Below are 21,052 nucleotides of genomic sequence, written 5' to 3' on the forward strand. Positions count from 1 at the left end.
CTCTCTCTCCCTCTCTCTGCCTCCCCTTCTCCCCAGCTTCTCTGGAGAATTTTAATACTTCTAGTAGTGGTAAATTCATCCAGTATATATTTACTGACTATTTTAATATACCAGGTTACCTTATAGGCACTGAACATACAGAAATAAGCAAATTGACATAATTCAGTCACTTTATAGAGCTAATATTCTACGGGGCAGTACAGAAAGTTAATGCCAACTGAAAAAGAAAGCATAACATGTACAGCGGGGCATATAAAGTGTCCTGGCGATAAATAAACCTCAAAAAAAAAAGAAGAGGTAGTGCTGAGGAGAGGTTGAAATATGGAGTGCACTGGTCAGTGAAGGTCTCACTGAGAAGGAGGAGTTTTGAGCAAAGATTTGAAAGACACATGCAAGAGGATAGATATGTGGGGAAAGAGGCAGGAGAGTGTTTCTCACATTCTGTAGCAGTGTGTCCCTGAAGAGCAAGGGAAGAAGTACAGCCGTACGTACGGTGCAGCAGAAACGAGAGCGGGTGCACAGAGTAGGAGAAGGGAGCAAATTAAAAGCAGCTATCAGGTTATAGGACATTGTGGGCCATTGATTCTGAATAGAGTTTGGGCAAAGAGCTGTTAACTCTTCACGTTTGTTTGAGAAGTCTTTCTTTGGTTGCTAGGTTGAGAATAGAGTGTGGGAGGTTACTTCTCACAATTTATAACTAGCACTTATTCGTCTCTGACATCTCTCCCTTCTTCCATGGAAAACCTGAGTTTTGCTTACCTTAATATGCTCATGACCTGCAAGTATGTGACAAACTTACCACACAACCACATATGTGTTAAGTTAGTCCCATTTCTTCTTCAGGCATAAGAGACACGTACATATTAAATGTCACATGAAAAGATATGTTATGCTGCATTTCATAGAAGAGAAAAACTGAATTGATAAAGGCAGTAACACATAAGAAGGGAAAAAGAGAAGCAAGTTAAATAAGCATCCATATAGAAAATTCAAGAATATAGTTTTAAAATAAAGAATAAAAAAATCTTGTTCTTAGATTTCCAAAAGAATTATGATCTAAAAGAGTACAGAATTCTACCAAAATACTGCATCAATTAAACATCTAAAACAGCAACAGCTATACTATAATGTAATTGTTTCCTTTTAAAATTAAATGTTTCTAAAACATGAGAAGTTAGCCATATATCAAAAGGCAATATTGAACAGCAGCATAGACAAGTCAGATAAGTATCCCACAGTTAAATAAACTTGTACCCTGAATCTAAATCAAATTATGTGTCTGAGACATATATATTATTTCCAAGTAAAAAATTGCAACTTCATTGAATTTTCAGACAATTCATAGGTTTCACTGAACTTATTCTTTTGTACCAATTGTCCAGTGTTTGAAAAGCTGTATTCATAAGTTCAGCCGGAAAATACTTATAAGCCCTATGGTGCCAGGCATTGGCAAATGTCCTCCCCTAGACATGTATGGGGGGAAAAAAGCCACACAACTACCCACCTCCCACATAATCCCTATGGTTCACTGGAACTGGATGACCTTCCTGGGAACTCTTTACTGTGGTTTGTATGGGTGCCAAAAGCCAGAGAAAGCTTGCTGCGTTGTTCTCATTCAAATACTGAGCTTGCTGGGTCCTTATTCAGGCATCTTTAGACACACTTCCTTCTTGCTCAGCAAAACTGCTAATTGGCACAGGAAACATCCCAGCTTTGTACATTTACAGAAGCTGGAAACATTTCTACCTGCCTAAGCCAACAGAATTATATTTTCAATAGCGTGAATGCCCCAGACCTTTCAATGACAATTTTGGGAAAAAATACTCCACATTACATAGTTAGTTAAACAGCCTCATGATGCAAGATAAGCGATTTGAAGCAAGAATGCTCAGACAGTGAGGTTTTCAAATGGGCGTTTGGGATACAGCCATTTAAATTTGATGAAAGCTGCACATAGTGGCTTTCTGTTTCTGTGTTCTTTTAGCTTGCTTAGTGCATTTGCACTATTATATATTTAATCTACTCACTACTAGTTACAAATAAGAAGGGCTATTATGGTTGGTTTCCAAGGAATATTTTTTCCATCAGCTCAAGGAAGAATGTTGCATCGCCAAGAACAGAGAAAATTGCCCTTGTATTTGTTTTGGGCCAAGATCCCAAGTCTCACATATATCTGAAGCTTGGGAGAAAGTTCTGCAATCTCTCCTTTCTGCTTCTCATGAACTGGTGCAGTGACAGGCAAAAAGGAAGTGCAGGTGCTTGTGAAAGCATTTGCATCAGGTGATGAAATTATTGAAAACTTTTAACACCAATAGTTAGGCTCTGATTGTTTATACTTACCCTTTTACAAAAGCTGCCTTAAATTATTTGTATGTTATATGCATGTATTTTCTTTGAATTTTTGTAGATGCATAAAGTTTTTCTTGAGTCTTTAGAGGCTATCCTTAGAGCATAGTGATGTTTTTAATGTAAGATAGCTGATACATTTCAAGTGTATTAATATGAGCAAAGTATATCCTCCATTATGAAATATTTAAAAAGAGATTATTAATATTTCACTGTGTATTTCTTACTGCATATTGTAAGAATTCACTGAAAACAATATAGCAATTTAGGACGCTGTTCTCTGTCAAAACGAACATGCTAACATAGTGAATAACCAGGTAGATGATGTACGGGAGACTCCAGTTGTCAGTCTGCTCCGTACCTTATAAGAAGTTCACTCGTTGTCATTACCAGGAAGTTGTTTGATTCCCTGAAATTCTGTGTGCCCATAATATGGCAGGAACTGTGTGATAAATACTTTCGTGGGTAGAGAAGTCTCCTGGAGGACTTTTGTTTGGTTCCCAATTGAATTGTGATCTCTCATTCTTGCAAATTGTTTCTTGGAATTAACTTTTTAAGGATAGCTTCAAAATGTAATACTTTATACCCTCCCCCTGTTTAGAGATTCATTCATTTGGAAAGCTAAACTAAAAGCAATTTCAGGACTACAATGAGTCAAATAAGTTGGTTCTTAAGCAGGAATAAAATGACATAGGAAACAGAATTTACAGTTTCACAAATAAATCCAAAATACACATGGGCATTTAGTGCGTAGCAAAACTGTAATTTCAAATCAGTGGGGAGAGATCAATTATTTAATAAGCTCTGGTGAGACAGCTGGCTATTTGGATAAAGATCAAGCTGGATCTATACCTTAGAGCTGTGATAAATTCCTGGTAAAGCAATGGTTTTAAAATGAAACTATTAATAATAGTGATAGTAGTAAAATGAACTATAAAATTAGAAAAAAAATTGAGAACTTTTTTTCTTTATTATTATGAAATAGGAAAGGTCTTTTTAAGTATAAAGCATAGAATATATACTTTCTAAACAGAAAAAGCAGTGGTAGAGTTGACTATACAAAATTTGAAGATATATATACATAAAACTGTACAAAATACAGCATGAAAATTTCCATACAGTAAAAATTACCATAAAATAAAAATTAAACTGGGAAAAATATTTGCTGAACAAATAAACAGAGGACTAACTCCCCATGTAAACAAAAATCACAAATGAATAAAATTATAACAATCTGAAAGAAAAATTTGTAAAATCATGAAGAGAAATTTACAGAAAAAGAAACATAAATTCTTAATAATCATTTATTTCACAAATATATGCTGAAGACCTATACATGTCATGCCTATTCAAGGTGCTTATGGTCTATCAGAGAATAAGACACATAGGAATTCTTGTGATTAAGTACATTCTATCATGGGGGATAGTGCCAGAAAGAACACTGAATAACATACCTAATAATTAAATCATTGCATAATGTGTTGAGCCATGATTCCCAAACTATGTGCCGACACACCATAGAGTATTGCAGCAGAGTTGCTTGGACATTGTAATTTATTTAAATTTTTAGCACTCTGAATGTTGGTGTCCCCACAGAATTCTCATGCTGGAAGTTAATTCTCAGTATAATACGGTTAAGAGGTAATGATTAAGTCATGAAGCGCTCCACGCTCACAAATGAGATTGATATTCTTCAAAACAAAGTAAAGTTAGTGTGTTGCCCATTTTTACCCTTTCTTCCATGTTAAGACACACCAAAAAGCCACCATTTAAGAAGAGTGGACTTTCATCAAATACCAAATCTGCCTGTGACTTGATCATGAACTTCCTGTCCTGCAGAACCAGTAGTGATATATTTCTGTTGTTGATGAATGACAGTCTAAGGTATTTTGTTATAGCAGCAGAAACAGACAAAGACACAGCAACATCTCTCATACAATGCACAAATTACTAGCTTAAGTGGATCAAATTGTCAGTGCCAAATCATGCTAAATTCTTTTAGTGAGCTCACATCTTTTCAAAGTCAACTTTTGCATGTTTATGACAATAAACAAATAATGCACAAAAATCAGTGTACATCAGGAAATGAGGATGGTATAATCTATCACAACTCTAGGCATTAACAAGCTATTCAGACTACAACAGGCATACACATCCTATTAGTAAGTACTGGTAATTGTTTAAGAATGAAATATAAATATTTCTTAACTGTGTGTCTTATTGTTTCAAGTGGCTGTTAACTCATTAAGATGCAAACACTTATTCAGTCATTGAGACCTGTATATTAAGTGCAATAGTTAGAGATTTCTTTTAGTCAGAGGTACTCTTAAAAAAAGGTTGAGAGACTAAGGGCACCATAAATATGTACAGTTTGGGAACCTCTGTGTAGGAAGGTGATAAATGCTATAATAAAGAAAAGAGTAGAACACACTACTTGGTCTGATAATGCTGGGGTACCAAAGAGTGTGCTGCTGTGTCAAAGACGGCATGCAAGTTGGACTTCTTCGCTGGGAAGGTGACTTTAAACAAAGCTCTGGAGAAGAGGAGGAGTGAGTCATGCAGATACCCGAAGGCAGCCTGCTCCAAGCAGAGAGCTCAGCCAATGCAAGTGTCTCAAGGTGGGAGTGAACTTAGAACAGGGTGGGAGGCCAGGGAGGCAGAGCAGAGAGAGCCAAAGAGAAACGGAAGGAGCATCAGGCAGGGGTCAGAGAGGCAAGTATGTGGGCCACAAAAGAACTATAGTTTTTGCTCCATAATAGAGTCATTGTACTTTCAATTAATGTTTTTAGTATACGTAAGTTCCAAAATGAATGAATAATTTATAAAAAAACACATTTGAATCTTTGAATACTTCAACAAAATACACAGGCTGATTTAAAAATACACATTCCATGTGGACATTCTATAGGACCTGTTTCAAAATTTGTGTATTTTTTACATAAATAAATGTGTTTGTCTTAGAATACTTAGCTTTCTATTTCTGAAGGTATTCATTTAATGACATCATTGCTTGAGATGCCAAGTGCTCTTTCAGGGTATTATAGGTGATAAGTGAATGCTTTCTTCAACAATGCACTGCCCCCTACAAAAGAAACCCTTCCAGCAGTCAGCATGGCCATGCCCACTCGTAAATTAGAAAACAGTTGTGCATAAACAGTACACGAGGATAATTTTATTTTATAGCAGTTTTCACTATCAAATATCTAAAAAATAATAGTGGGTGAGTTTTTTAAAAAATTTATTTAAAAGAGGAAGAGAAGGACAACATAGCAATCGGGGGATTCATCGAATTACAGACAGAGTAGTAGGACATTATCAATGTTGTTATTTCACCTATTGGTATCTTCAAGATAGTTTCTCAGGAAAACAAACAGACAAATAGTAGTGAGTTACAGAAAAAATGGTAGGAAATTATCAATGGTTGTTGTACTATACTTTGGTTTCTTCAAAGTCGTTTCTAGGGAAAACAAATAGAACTATACATGAGTGATCAATTAAATAAACATTGACTACTAATGGTTGTTGTTGAAAACGCATAGTAATAAACATACATCCATTTACGAAATAGCATAGGGACAAGAGAAACATTACAGAATTATGGATAGATTGGTAGGAAATTATCAATGGCTGCTGTAATACATGTTGGTATCTTCAAAGTGGTTTCTCAGAAAAACAAAGATATGCAAAGATCTAACAAATAGTTACCGCCCAAGGGTGAAAAATAGCGGATTACCTCCTTGGGTGAGTTATTTTTTAACAGAAGCTCTAAAGTTTACATTATTTTCTCAAAACTTTTAGAAGAAATATTATGCTAACGTGTTTTAGATGTTATATGACAAATATTTTATATTATATGAAAATTCTTTTCTTCTTCAGATACTAGGGATTAACCCAGGACTTTGCATGAGCCTACATCATTATCCTTTTTTAAAACTTTGTGACAAGATCTTGCTAAGTTATGGAAATTGGCCTCAAACATATGCTCCTCCTTCTTCAGGCTCCTGAGTAGCTGGGTGTAGTGGATTGATAACTGGTGATCAACTTATAACCCCCAGCTGAACTGAGTAAACTTGGTGCTGGTTGTGGGAGGCCCACCTGGGGACTGTTGCCAGCAACCTAACAGGCAGACCCAGAGAAGATGGGGGAGCTGTTGGGACCTGAGAGAGGCTGTTGTGAGCTGTTGGAAGCTGTAAGGAGCTGTTGGTTTTTTGGAGGAGCTCATGCTGGCTTTCCTGATGAACTCTGCTGTTTTCATTCTCTCAGGAGCTCAGGACCTTGTTGCCACTGAGAATGGCTGTGGTTCACTTTGGGGGAGCTCTGGTCCTTAATTTGAGCATTGCTTCCTGCTCCGGAGGGGAGGATGGTGTACTGCCGGTTTCCTGGAGAAGCTTGCTGCATTGGCTTCCCTGATGAGAACTCAGCCATCTTGATCATCGGAGGAGCTCAGGACCTCACTGTTGCTGAGGATGGCTGTGGTAACTTTCAGGGAGCTCTGGTTCTTCTGAGCATTGCTTCCTGGCTCCAGTGCAGATCCCTCAGCCTGCTAGCACTGATCCTTCATCCCGCTGGCACAGACTTCCTAGATTCTACCATTGACCTTTGGGCTTTCGCAGCACAGATCTGTGAAACAGGCCTGCATGAGGTATTGTTATGGGCTCTGGGCCTCCAATTGAATTCATAGGAGGCATTGCTATGAGCTCCAGGTATTCAGCTGGACTCATGCAGGACATTTCTGTGGGATCCAGCCCCTCAGCTGGATTCTTGGTCTATAGTCTGTGGGCAGATTTCCTGTACTCTCTTGTATATTGTTCTTTGGGTGACTATTATAAATAATCATCTAAAGTATGCATCCTGTATTATATTATGGTTTCCCCTTACAAATAAGCCCCAAACCATAACACTAGGATTACAGACCTACACTATTGCACGTTGGCTCTATATGTACAGATTAAAATCCTGTAGAACATTCATGACCTCACATTGACATGATACTTTAATTTCTGAATGAGAATCAGTACTACAGGGGCTGGGGATTTAGTCAGCAACACAGTGCCTGCCTAGCAAGCACGAGATTGTGAGTTCAATTCCTGGTACCAAAAAAAAAAGGAAAAAAAAAAAAAGAATCAGTACTACAATCACTGTTTATATTCAGCAAAAAACAAGATGCCTTTAAATATAATTGAGACAGTAAAAATATTGATTACATGCATAAACATTATTTAATATATTTAAAAATGTAAATGAAATGTATTTCAACCAATGCACAAAAATACATATTACTTTAAATGTATCACATGATATTTCAATACATATCCGTGTGTTGTGTAATGTTTAGATCAGGTTAAACATATCTATCTCTCTCTTTCTACCATTTTCTCTCTCTCTCTCTCTCTCTCTCTCTCTCTCTCTTTCTCTCTAGTACTGCAGAGTGAGCCCAGGACTTCCTCACTGAACTACATCCTCAGTCTTATCTATTTATATATGTATGAATGTATGAGTGTGTGTATGTGTGTATGCATGTACATACGTATTACATTGAGATAGTCTTGCTAAGTTGCCCAGGCTGAGCTTGAATTTGGGATCCTCCTGCTTCAGCCTTTTTGAGTTTGTGGATAACAGGTATACACTACCGCACCCAGATACTTACTATGTTTTTACAATGTAAACATTAAAAATGCTTTCATCTAGGTTTTGGGGAAAGCACAGTGCTTCATTGTTATTTGTAATTACCCTGCTTGCAGTAATACCTCCAAATTTCTTGCTCTGGTATAACTGTAAGTTAGTACTCATTGACCACCCTTTTCCCACCCCCCCCATAAACAATTTTTAACTATGGTAAATAATACTAGTAATAAAACATTTTTCAATTAAGAGAACTATAAACCCAGGTCATGATTATTATTTCTAAGACATCATTTAGATAATAGCAAAAAAGAACTTTTTTAAACAAGTCAAGGGAAGCAGCAGTTTTGCGGGAATTTTTGTTTGTTTTATTGCAATATGATCAGTTCAGTCAATTTGGGATGTTAAATATGAAATAACACACACATTCAAGGGGAGAGGGGTTGGGGCTGAATCAACCAATTGGATGTACTTGTCATATCTGCATTGTTGAAAAGCAATGGACTGAATGGGATTGCCAAGAAATGAGTGTGCCCTGAGGACAGAAGAGAACCACAGAGCACCCCAATGTAGATATGTTCTGAAGAGGAAAGGAATGACAACAAGCAACCAGTAAGGAAGATCACAATAAAAAGTGTACAGGGAAGGTGCATCAGATGATGAGTCAGAAAGCAGTGTCAAGAGCAATGCAAGTGACACTTTGGATTTAACAAAGAATAGGAGATGGAGAGGATTTCCATTCTAATAATCCCAGAAGGTACATTGCTTCAACCTCTGGACAAGGATGTGATGACCAGGCATATCCCTATAATCATTATTCCCTCTTTTTGGTTTCATACATTTGTTGTGTCAAACAACAAAAATTTAAAGTTATTTGCCCTTGTGTTCCAGTGACTCATTTTTTAAAAATTAATTTGATTATAAATCAATTTAAATGTCTACTCATAACTTCCATTGCAAGGGTTTTTTTTTCCTGTTGACAAATTACTGCTTTACTGTGATTTTATTTTTGTTACAACTTTACTCTCAATGCTGAATAATTTTAATTTATTTCCTAAATTCTCTTCATGATTTTTGCTTCATGTCTGCTTATGTTTATCTAAATATTCTCTCAGTTCCTTCATAAATACAAAGATGACCTCAATGAGTCATTTGTGTCCATTTTTAAACATTTGAATCAGGAGTTTGTGTAACGTCTCAATTATTTTCATGAAATGTTTGAAAACATCTTAAATTAGAGTTACATGTGTATTAATTTTTTTCATATCTTTTACTTATGGGTTTTAGATTTTTGTTCTGTACCCTTAAATTATATATTTTAGAAGTCTGTAAAATGACATTCAAAGGTTTGTAAAAAATGGCAAGACTTTGATAATATAGAGTATCTTGCTACCCAAAATTTTAAAAACCCAACTTTGCAAGTATCTAAGATATTCTATCAACAAAAGAAACCAGAAAACGTAGGGCAGGTGCAAAAAAATGAAGTAATCAATTTCAGGTACGGCCAAGACTGCTTTTTCCCCAGTGAGATTAGGGAACAAATTGATTAAGATTCATACTGTGTTCTCACTTTTTTTTTTTCTTAATGCTTGCAGCTGCTCTGTGAAAAACATTAAGAGGATGAAAAGATAAGCCACAAAGTGGGATAAAATATGTGCAAAACACATATCTAACAATGCCATTGTATCCAAAATATACAAAGAACTCTTAAAACTCAACAATAACCAAACAAACTACCCAATTTCCAAATGGGACAAAAGATTTAAACAGAAACTGCACAGAGGAAGATATACAGATGGCACATAAGCATATGAAAAAGTGCTCAGCATCATTTGTCACCAGGGAATTGCAAACTGAAACAATAATTATATACTATTACCCACCTATTAGAATGGCTAAAATCCTAAAAGCTGACAATAATGATTTCTGGCAAGGGTGAAGAGCAGCAGGGACTCTCTTATTCCCAGCTGCTGGGAATGCAAAATGGTACAGGCGCTTGGGAAGACCGCTTGGCATTTCTTACAAACCTCATCATCATTTTAACATAGCATCCAGCAATTGCACTTCTAGGTATTTATCCAAATGATTTGAAACTTATGTCCATATAAAACCTTGTGCAGCAATGCCTAAAGAAGTGCCATCAATAATCATCAAAAACTGGAACCATTCAAGCTTGTTTGATTAAGTGAATCAATACACAAACTGTGATAGAGTCATACATTGGAATATTCTTCAATAATAAGAAGAAATAATCTTTTAAAGTGTGAAGGACAGATGAATTTTAAATGCACACTGTTATGTGAAAGAAGCTGCTTTTTACAAAGTTATATAGGACTTCGATTATTTTCGTTCTGGAAAAGGTAAAAGCTATAAAGACACTTTAACAAAAGAAGTGGTTTACAGAGGTTCAGAGGAGGGATAGTCATTGAATACAGGAACATGACTTTTTATAAGTTCTCAATTGAAAAATCCATAGGATGTTTTTGCATTTGTCAAGCCAGTACACTGAAAAGCATAAAAATATGACCACACATATAAAGTTTTTATCACTAAAAACAAAACAATTGTATTATGTTTCATTGTTTCCTCATCAGTAACAGAAAAAATTGTATGGTTTGTTTATAACTGCATAGAGTTGGCATTTCAGATCAACAGATTTTCCCTCCCTTCAATCTGCTTTAGATCAGAAATGATTTTTTTAAAGTATCTGTATTGAATGCCTGAAGAGTTGTTTTTTCTGATTATTCTCTTAATACTAGTACAACACCTAACATGGTATTTATATTGCAGTGTGCATAAATCTAAGATGAATTTAAAATGCACAGGAAGATGTGCACAAATTATATGCAAATATTATGCCATTATGTGTAAAGAACTTGGGCATCTGAGGAGTTTGCTCTCTGCAGGGAGTCTGGGACCAGTCTTCTAATACCAAAGGATGGCTGTTTTTCTGATAGTCAGAACATTGTGTTTTGGCCAAATATTAACTGGTTTATATCTAGATGTCCCCCAAGAGCCTTATTTGCTCATAGGCAGGGTGTTGGGAAAGTGGTTGGTTAATGAAGGCTTACAGCTGACTTGCTGTTACGAAGTCTGGTAGAAAGAGGTGTGTGCCCAGGGGCCTGGCCTTCCAAGGCTCCTCCCTTCCTTTTCTCTGCTTCCTTTTTGCCATGCCCTGATTAGCTCTGACCACATAAGGACTTCACCTTCTAAAATGTGAACCAAAATAAGCCTCTCCTCCTTTAAATTGTAGGTGTTGGATATTGTGTTCCACTGACATTAAGATATTAGTGAAACAAGTCCGTATATACTATTTCATATTTCAGGTGACTGATGATTGAGAGAGTTTTGCACAAATCAGCTTCCACGTCTGCACAATCACCCACAAACTTATGGTGCCATGTCCAAGTGACATATTTCCATCACGCCACAGCCTCTTGCCATGTACTTTTGAGTCATAATGGCTTAGTGAACTGGCACTGTGGGAGTGTTATTGAAAATTATTTTCAGTCTAAAGCAGCAACTGGTAAATGGCTATGTAAAATGCAAATTTCACCAAATTATATGACCATTTGAAGAGATTACAAGACCTTCTTGCGGACTTATAAAGAACTTGAGTAGGAGGAAGATGAGGGATCTCAAAGTTTCATTGGCATCACAAACAAATCAGCCTTTAAATACCAGTTTTTGCAGCTGGGGTATGTCTCAGTGTAGAGCAGGTTCACAGCACCCACTAGCCCCTGGGCTCAATCTGCTCAATAATAAACTCTCTTCGCTCTCCAGAAAAGTTCTTAGAAATTCTTTCTTATTATGCCAGTTTTTTCAATGTGAAGTAGCAGTGAAGATTATCAGCTAGGACTGAGAATGGGTCATGTGGTGGGAGAGTAAATAATACATGAACTAGCTTTGAAAATAGAGAAGTAAACAGGCTAGGGAAATATAGTACAATGGCTGAGCAGAAAGAGGAAGTTCATAGGAGGTGATTTATGGAAAGAGCAGTGGGCAGGATGGCGGATGGTATTATACCTGTAGATAAAAAATAGGTGGATAATAGATTTGAGCAAATGTATGGTTTAGCAAACAAAAATGAGGATAGCAGAGGGGACCAAGGTGGAAGAAGTTGTATGTAGGAGAATGATTATAATGCTGCACCATGGATTTTAATAATTGCCTAAGGAGAGCAGAGAAGATATCAGAGTTTGACAGGTAATGGCAAATGGAAGAGTAGATAGACTGCATGGCCCATGGATCAAGGGCTTTGAGTGGCGTACATGCAAGGGATTGTATAGAACTAAGAGATGAATTGGTTGTCATGAATGGAATGCTGTCTATATGACAACCACAAAACTGATTTGCTAGGGTAGGGTTAAAGGCAAATTCCCAGGAGGACAGTTCAAGGACCTAAAAGGGCAGCATGCTGAAAGAATCTTGTATGTATACATAGAGTAAAAACCCTAGCAACCAAGACAGTAGTACAAAGAATTGATGTTAGTGATTCAGGTGCTAAAACAATCCAGAAACCAGATGAAAAAAACTGGGAGTTAGACTGTGTTCATTTGGGGCTTATTTTGCAAAGAGAAAATGTAATATAGGACACATACTTTATATGATTATTTATAATAGTCACCCAAAGAACAATATACAAAGGAGTGCAGGAAATCTGTCCACACACTAAGACCAAGGAATCCAGCTGAGGGCCTGGATCCCATAACAATGTCTTGCATGAGTCCAGTGAATACCTAGAGCTCATAATAATGCCTCCCATGAGTCCACCTGGAGGCCCAGAGCCCATGACAACATCTTATGCAGGCCTGTTTCACAGATCTGCTGGGAAGGCCCAAAGGTCAGTGGTGAAATCTACAAAGTCTGTGCCAGCAGGATGAAGGACCTGTGCTAGCAGGCTGAAGGATCTGCACTGGAGCCAGGAAGTGATGCTCAGAAGAACCAGAGCTCCCCCAAAAGGTACCACAGCCATCCTCAGCAACAGTGAGGTCCTGAGCTCCTCTGATGATCAAGATGGCCGAGTTCCCATCAGGCAAGCCAAGGTAGCCAGCTTCTCCAGGAGACCGGCACTGCACCATCTTCCCCTCCAGAACCAGGAAGCGATGTTCAAAGTGAGGACCAGAGCTCCCGCAAAGTGAACCAAAGCCATTCTCAGTGCCAGCGAGGTCCCAAGCTCCTTGGAGGATGAAAAGAGCCAAGTTCATCAGGAAAGCCAGCTCTTCACAGCTTCTACCAGGTCCCAACAGCCTCTCTCAGCTCCCAACAGCCTGCTTCTTCTTCTCCAGGTCTGCCTCTCATGCTGCTGGAAGCCATCCTCAGGTGGGTCTCCCACACCCAGCACCACACTCACTTAGTTCAGCTGGGGGTTATAAGTTGACCACCAGTTATCAATCTACTACATAGCCCATGAATGGAACAATGAGCCAATGAGGGCCACGGGATGGATAATCTGATACTAAGAGATTCAACTGTAGGGTAAGGATAATGACCAGATGATCCAGAAATGGCAATGAGGAGTAGAGAATTCATCTTCACACCCAGTGGCAGCTGGGCAGAGGGACAGAGCCACCAACCAAGAGGCCTGAAGCAGCTAGCATGTCCTCAGAAGAGAGCCTCGCTTTAATTCTGAGAAGATGATGAAGGAAAATTTCTGAGAGCATGCTGGATTTGCTCAGTGTGGACTGGAGTGCCAAAGGGCACACATTATATCACAACCTGAATGACTGTTCTAATTCCCTGGTTTCTGGGTTTCTACAGTACTGTGGAGAATGGTTCATGTGGACTGACGCTGCGTACCACATTCATGTAATACACGGAAACAGCATATTAGAGACTGGTATTGAGTACATAGTTTGCACATCCAAGAAACAAAACAATTCTAGAAGCTAAAAAGGTACAGTTAGCAGTGATGCCTCGAGGGGTAACTAACATTGATGAAGGGAAATTTTATCTATACTTTACACCCTGTGCTAGTGCCCTTCTCTGTGTACAGTGTGAGGTACTTAAAATGTGAATGCACTCAGCTCTCCATATCAGTGGCTTCCACATTGGTGGACTAAGCCAGTTATGGACATAAAGTACTAGAAAAAATGTATCTATGCTGAACATGTACAGACTTTTTCTCATTCGTTATGCAATATATCAACCCTTTACACAGCATTGACATTGTATTGATTTGACTGTTTTTAGGCATTTGTCTGAAAATAGTAGGAAAGAATAGATAAGGGGTATAGATAGTGGGTTTAGATATAATAAGATTATTCAGAGGCAAGGAAGATTGAAGGAGAGTTGTGGTTTCACAGTTGATCATATTGTCCTCTCTACCTCTGTATCTATTTAAAATTGTCCATAATAAAGTTTTAAAAGATAACATCAGGCAGTAAAATAAATGATAGCTATTTGTTTCTATTCATTTCCATGAGCTATTATTTGCACTAAATTTGAGGAATGCAGTGGTAGAAGTATTCAGGGGCCCAGCCTTCATGTTGTTCATGACTTCAAGGAAAAGACAGTCAGCAATCTAAATAAAAGCTACGTCAAGTTCAGATTTTACTTGAAAACAGTAAGAAGTCATTTACTTGTCTTAACCAGACAAAAATATCATCCGACTTCTCCATATTATTTTATATAACATGATGAAGTGGTTGAAAAAGGACTAAAGTGAAGGAATGTGATCACATTAGCAGTCATTTATGTTTGTGTTGGTGGAAGTTTGCAGAATAGAGAGGCAGAAGAGGGAGAATCTACGAGCAACTCTGAAAGGAAGTCGGGGGTGAATGCAGTAAGCCTGGAGCATGCGGTCTCAAAGGTAAGAGACAAACCAGGGGTTAGCTCAGAAAATTATCTGCTGCCTAAACTACATAAGCCATAACTCTTGCCATTTCTTTTCTCAGAAACAAGACATTCTTGTGGATCTTAGGAATAGTGTCTTCATTTCTTATTGTAGCATCCACAAGTCTATTCTTCCTTATTTCTCTCTATTATCTCTCTGTACGGTGTATGCTAAGCAGGTTTGATTTGATGGCATAAGGTGAGAAATAATTACAACTTCTTGTTCTGGAAAGTGCTACTCGAAGTGCATGTAATTCTCATTGTATCCAAAGTGGCTCATCTTTATAAATCTTAGCCCAAACATGAGCTTCTCCATGAGCCTTCTCATTCTATATCTGTGTCTTATTCCATCCCCTAAACACATAACTCAGATGTCAGCTTGTATGCAGGAGTTACTTCAGTGTGACTTTATACACATTATAGTGATTTTTACATCTTTTTTCCAATTGTTTCCTAATTAAAACTCTAAGAGCAAAAAGTGTGCTAATTCATCTTTATCTTCCTTAAGTACCGTACCTTATTTTAATGCCAATAAACACTGAATTAAGATGATTTCTTATCCCTTTGCATTTGTGTTTCTCCAAAATATAGATGAATAACAAAACTTTCCATAGAAAAACTGATTTTCACTTAACAAATTTAAATTAACAAATGCTCGTTCTGGTTGTGAACATGTGAAAACCTTAGGAGATCAAATGACAGTGCAAGTTTATGAGTGCATAAAATTCTTTATTTAGAACAATAAAGTATATGTTTATATAATGTAATTTCAAATTCAAACCTGTATAAAAAGGGTCAGGACATATACCTATTTTAAAAAGTACACATACAGTATATACACATACACATCACATTTTACAACTTTTTATTTAAACTTCAGTCATAATAAAACTATTTAGAATAGTGATGACATACATTTACATTACAATATGCAAACTCTGATCTATGACTGATCTAGCAATATATCTGTGCATCTATCTAAATGTCTGAATACTTTTCAAGTCCATTGATTTAAAAGACAGTGGCAAGTGGATACATTAATCACACATTAATGCTCACAATAGCGAAGAAAGGGCTATTTTGTTTGGAAAATTATATTTAGTCTTGCATCAAAAATCAAGTAAATGAAAATACCATGGTCTTTAAACAATTATCATCTTAATTATATTTTTAAGAACATTAAAGAATGCAGTTGGGAGATGACAGTTATACATTACAATGTTTAGCAAACATTTTAGGATCGTAAATATACATTTTAATATGGGTTACTTTAAAAACACCTGTTATGAAATGAAAGTACCATTATTTTGTGTATACAAGGCATTTTAAAAGACAAGTTAATAAAAGGCAATAACACCATAATTGGGGTGATAGAATTGAATGGTTATATTTTAAAGCCAAATTCAAAATAATATCAGTTCAAACATAAACTGGCTCCCTTTAAAATTCTTGTCCGACTTTCCAAACTTAAAATTTATTTTATGGATTATCCTTTTATGGATTGGTTCTAAAATATCCTTTGGCATTAAAAACTGTATGAACATCTTATATCTTCTGCTGCTAGCTTTCAATAAAATGAGAACATTCAGATGTTTAATTTGGTGCATTTCCAAATGTTACACACATCTTAAAGTGTACCTTCCCAACTAAAATATACTACTAATTTTCTTTCTTCGGAGGTGATCCAAAATGTTTATTTAAACAAAGTAAAAGCCATCTCTTGTGTAAGTAGTTATCTGATTTGCCCTACTTGCAACTGAATTTTGCATTTTCTAATGGACCCTATTTACATTAGAAACAAAAACAACAAAAATTTTTTATGGTCCAAATGCTATTCACAAAGAACAGAGTTGGGTATCTTGTATTGGACAATTTCTGCTGTTCTGCATTTTAATCTGCATTGTCAGTCACATAGCAGAAAAGGCTCACCCCAAGATGTGACCTTCAAATTCATCACAACGATAAGTAAAAATTAAGACTGTAAGAGGAGAGGTGATTTACCACATTACTTAGTGGAAGAGTAGAGCTTCTGACAATTTTTCCAACATCCATTCTCACTACGCCAAGCTGTCTTTTTTAAGAATCTGTTTCTTAGAGAAGAACAGATCTGGAATGGCTAAATGCCCCATGTTAGAATCAAATGTTGACACCTCAACCTAGCTGCAAAAACACTTTAGGAAATAACCATGATTTCAGAATGGATTTTTCTGTTCATTTATAACTTCAGTTGAATTAGAGTGCTAAAATATACTACAAAGTTTCTCCAAGTAAAAATGTGTTTTATTCTTACTAACAGCAAATACTTCATTATGAACACATGCTTCTCATATTTTCATTTTTCACATACATGATCCTTTATTAAGAGGATAGGTTACTTAGTCTAGTATTGTATTAAAAAATCAATTTGCCTCTGATTCATTAAAAGTGGCAGTGTGACAAGCCCATGACATTATCATACATTATCCAAGGATATTCAATATTACCAGGCAGGCCCCATTTATCACAGAGCCAGTTTCGGTATACAGTTGGTCTTGACCAAAGAGATACATAGTTCTCAGTATAACTTACAACCTACAAACTTTTGAAACCATTCTAAGCACTAGGCAATTTCAAAACATTGTAAAAGAGAAGTATCGGATACATGGCACCAATTTAAAAGGCTATTTCATGGTTTATCATCTCAGTTGTGAGTTTTCCATAACTTATGGAAAAGGATATTCAGAACACATATGGGATCAAATAAGCAAAGACATACGTATATTTGTATTCCAAAGCAGATGACATAATTAAATGTCCAAGCAGCTAGCATCCAAAATAATGTTCAGCACTTTTCTATTGTTCATTCACTTCACTGAATTGTAGCACTTTAAAAATTGCCAATCCATGTAACTCTCAGTGACCCCATACATTTAATAGGCAGGACACACCTCTCCTCCCCTACCATGACAGATTTCATAACTGGCTAAATTTGTATCTTAACTCTATTAATTAAGATCATTTTCTTGAGTGTTAAACCCAAACTACTAGCTTTGAGAACAAAAGTATATTTCTTCTATTCTCAAGCTCAGAAAACAGCATTTCCATATGCCCAAACAAACTGAAATCACTGGATAAATAAACCAAACCACTAGCCTGAGACTATCAGTCTTCTCAATCTATACACCACCTACACGTATGTCTTGTTAACCTATGCCTATTTTCCTCAAAACGATCAATTCCACAAACACAGATAGGTCCTCTCAGCAATTAAACTGATCCCTAATCTTATTACTAACCGGTTGTACAGTGGGATATCTGTGGGCCTGAAAAGTTAATGCAGCTTCCCAGTGGACTTTCACTGATTCTTAGAGAAATGACTTGTGCAGGAGGAAGCACAGCACTTTAAAGAAGAAAGAAACCATAGAAATCATCTGAGCTCTTTGGTATGAAAAAGAGCAAAGGCCACAAAATAAATTGGATCTGGATTAGTTTTGAATATAAGCTAAAATCCAACTATATGAGAAATTCTTGGATATGTGAAATCAAAGAAAAGCCAGCATTTAGTTTTTTCATGCCCTTCTGTATAATAACATTAAAAATGGTCATCTTACGGTTATAGTACATGGCAATGATGTTATTACAAAGATTAAGTTTGAACGAGAGGCTTTGGATTCCTTTAGGTAAGTGTTCACACGTTAAAAGAACTTTCATCACAATAAACTATAGAAAAATCACTATTTGACTTTATGAAGATATTCTTTTGACTATTAAAAAATTGACAAGGGGAATTAACATAATGTCCTACAAATTTTACTTTAAAAGCACAATGTCCATCTTGGGAATTCTGGCCAAATTCATTCTTAATATGACAAATGCTGTCACATATTTTAAATAGCAAACTGACATGCATAATTATGTAAAGCTCTCTTTTTATTTTTATTTCATAAACCCTAATGAATATAGGGTGCCTGATTTTAAATAAATTGTTCCTTTAAACAGATAATGGTGATTATACTATAAATAACTAAAGTTTCCTGATTTTTGCATTATTGTAAAAGACAAGTAGCCTAGTTCCCAACACCCATATTAACATGGGGGTGTGATTTTCTAACCTTAGATACTAAATATCATAATTTATTTCTATTCTCTCCCATGGTAGAAATTGAAAATGGGACCATCATACATTCAGCATTCTCCCCCACGTCCGTTTACATAATTCTGTAATAGTTTCAGAGTATAAACATGTCATAATATCTTTTGCAAACACAATGTATACACTCTCGGGTAGCCAAGGCAAAAGGCTGATTTGCCAGGGATGCCAAATGTCCTCCTTGGCACATTCTGCTGGGCAGGCTTCACAGTTTTCCCTGCGATGACTCTTTTGGAAAGGCTTCCCTTAGCCAAGGCGTCACTGTTCTAATTCAGGACTGACCCCCCTGCCTAGATAGAACCAGCCAACCATGTCCATTTCTCTAGTGGGATAGGCGTGTGCCTGGCCTATCTCAGAAGGCGATCAAAGTCAGACACCTCTCCTCAGCCAGCCGCTACAGAGCTGGCATGCCTGCTCCCACTCCCACTGCTTTTCACACTAGAAAGTGGCTGATACTACTGAGCTTTTGTTTTTTATATTGTTTTCTAGATCCCTTTGAGAAAAAGTCATTCCCCCCACTAGCCAGGCTGAAACCTACTTACAGAGACTGGGATAACTACAGACTGCGGATTGCAACTGAAGAGCAAAGCTGTGTAGTTTTTCAGCAATTAAGACATTTCTGGAGCCATGCAAATGGTGCGTGCAAACTGCGACACATGCTTTCTCTCCCGTCAGCACTTGCAAGTTCTCAATGAGACCACAAGACCCTCTGGTCCCTAAAATAGAGTCCTGCTCCATACAAGCTCTTCTTTATAGATGATTGATTCAGTGCCAGTTTCACAGTAAAACACTCTGTTCCAAGTTCTGAATCATCCACACAAAGTCATGGGTAGCAAGAACAGATAAAGATGAGGTCTGTCACTTCAGACAGAATAGGAATTGGTTTAAAGCTGCTTCATTTATGAAGCAAACATGAACTGTTACCAGCCTAGAGAAGAAAGAACAAAAAGAGAAAGGTTACGGTACGTTTTCTCTCTGCCTTCTTTTCATTTTCAATAGCTGAATACTTGCATAAGGCCCCAGACTGAGTAATAGACTTATACTGGTGTTTTGAACTTGGCTTGAAAGATCTGGGTACATTGTTTTTTAGTTGATCATCCCTGGGAATACTTGACTTTATCTGAAATGATCTTACTATCTTCTCTCATGGCTTCCCACTAAGAGGTAAACTCCGAAGGGCAAGGGAATTTGTCATCTTTTTTACTGCTGCCCTCAACTCTTGAAACAGAGCTTGGCACATTAGTACTTGTATGTACTCAATAATATTTTTTAAAAATGGGTAGATGGATATCCTGTGGCTTTCATCCCTCCAAATAGATAATCAGTTATCTCAGTTTGTGGTAAGGGGGTTATCAAGCTATTTAACTTTGAGTTTCTCTAGCAAGGGTTTAAAAGGTAGTAGGGGAGAAGGGAGAGGGGAGAAGGTTTGAAGGTCAAGGTAGTGCCTGGAGAGTGGAGAATGGAGAAATGGACATGGGTGGGGTTCCTGTCCTAGGCAGAGAAGTTGTCAAAGGCCACCAATGAGGAGCAGCCTCCTAGCCAAGGAGCAGCTCTAATATCCCTTACATCTCGCTGCTTGCTAGCAACCACTGCTCCCTACTGGGGAAACAGCAGCAGGAAGATCTCATTCAATGTTTCCACTCAGAAGAAAAACTGAAATCCTAGCGCCACATTCTGACAAAGCTCCTGGGGACTTTCCTTCGGCCTTAGTGCGGTACATTGTACTTGGTGAAGCAAGAAAGCTTTACTTTGTTTTAGTTCTTCAGTGTTGGTGCTAAACGACTGAGCTTTCATCAGACTTTTCAACTTCCCAGTAAAATATTTGTACTTCCTTATGTGTTTTTTTTCAATTAAAGATAATATCTTCACTTTGTCCTCCAGGGTATCCCCAAATAAATGTATAGTCTGCATCCCTCTTCCTCCTCACTGTCCTTCTTTACTTTAGTCCTTGTAAATCAATCTGAGAATCATAAATCACTGGCTCCAAAATATTGGGATCATTTTGCAGGATATTTTTAAAGTCTAGTAGCATGAATAGTAAGAAGAGTAGTATAAAAAGTAAGAATTACAGTATTTTTCTCAGGTTCTTCAAATGCCATACATTAAAATCTGTATGACAGA

At 37.0% G+C, this 21,052-nt stretch overlaps 1 protein-coding gene across 4 annotated transcripts in view; it reads right to left on the reverse strand.

Annotated features, from left to right (window-relative positions):
- The window catches only part of Kitlg (KIT ligand), a 152,870-nt gene that overhangs the window by 54,863 nt on the left and 76,955 nt on the right, over positions 1 to 21,052 (reverse strand). For 3 of the 4 annotated variants that reach the window (XM_005374432.2, XM_013518152.1, XM_005374430.2), the window contains one exon: positions 15,511 to 19,859. The exons of the other annotated variant lie outside the window; for it this stretch is intronic. The gene's annotated coding sequence lies outside the window, so the exon portion shown is untranslated. Of the gene's footprint in view, positions 1 to 15,510; positions 19,860 to 21,052 lie in introns of those variants that run through there. 4 annotated transcript variants of the gene reach the window in all.

The sequence above is a fragment of the Chinchilla lanigera genome, unplaced genomic scaffold (assembly GCF_000276665.1).
Source record: "Chinchilla lanigera isolate Chin_1 unplaced genomic scaffold, ChiLan1.0 scaffold00004, whole genome shotgun sequence".
Taxonomy (NCBI): domain Eukaryota; kingdom Metazoa; phylum Chordata; class Mammalia; order Rodentia; family Chinchillidae; genus Chinchilla; species Chinchilla lanigera.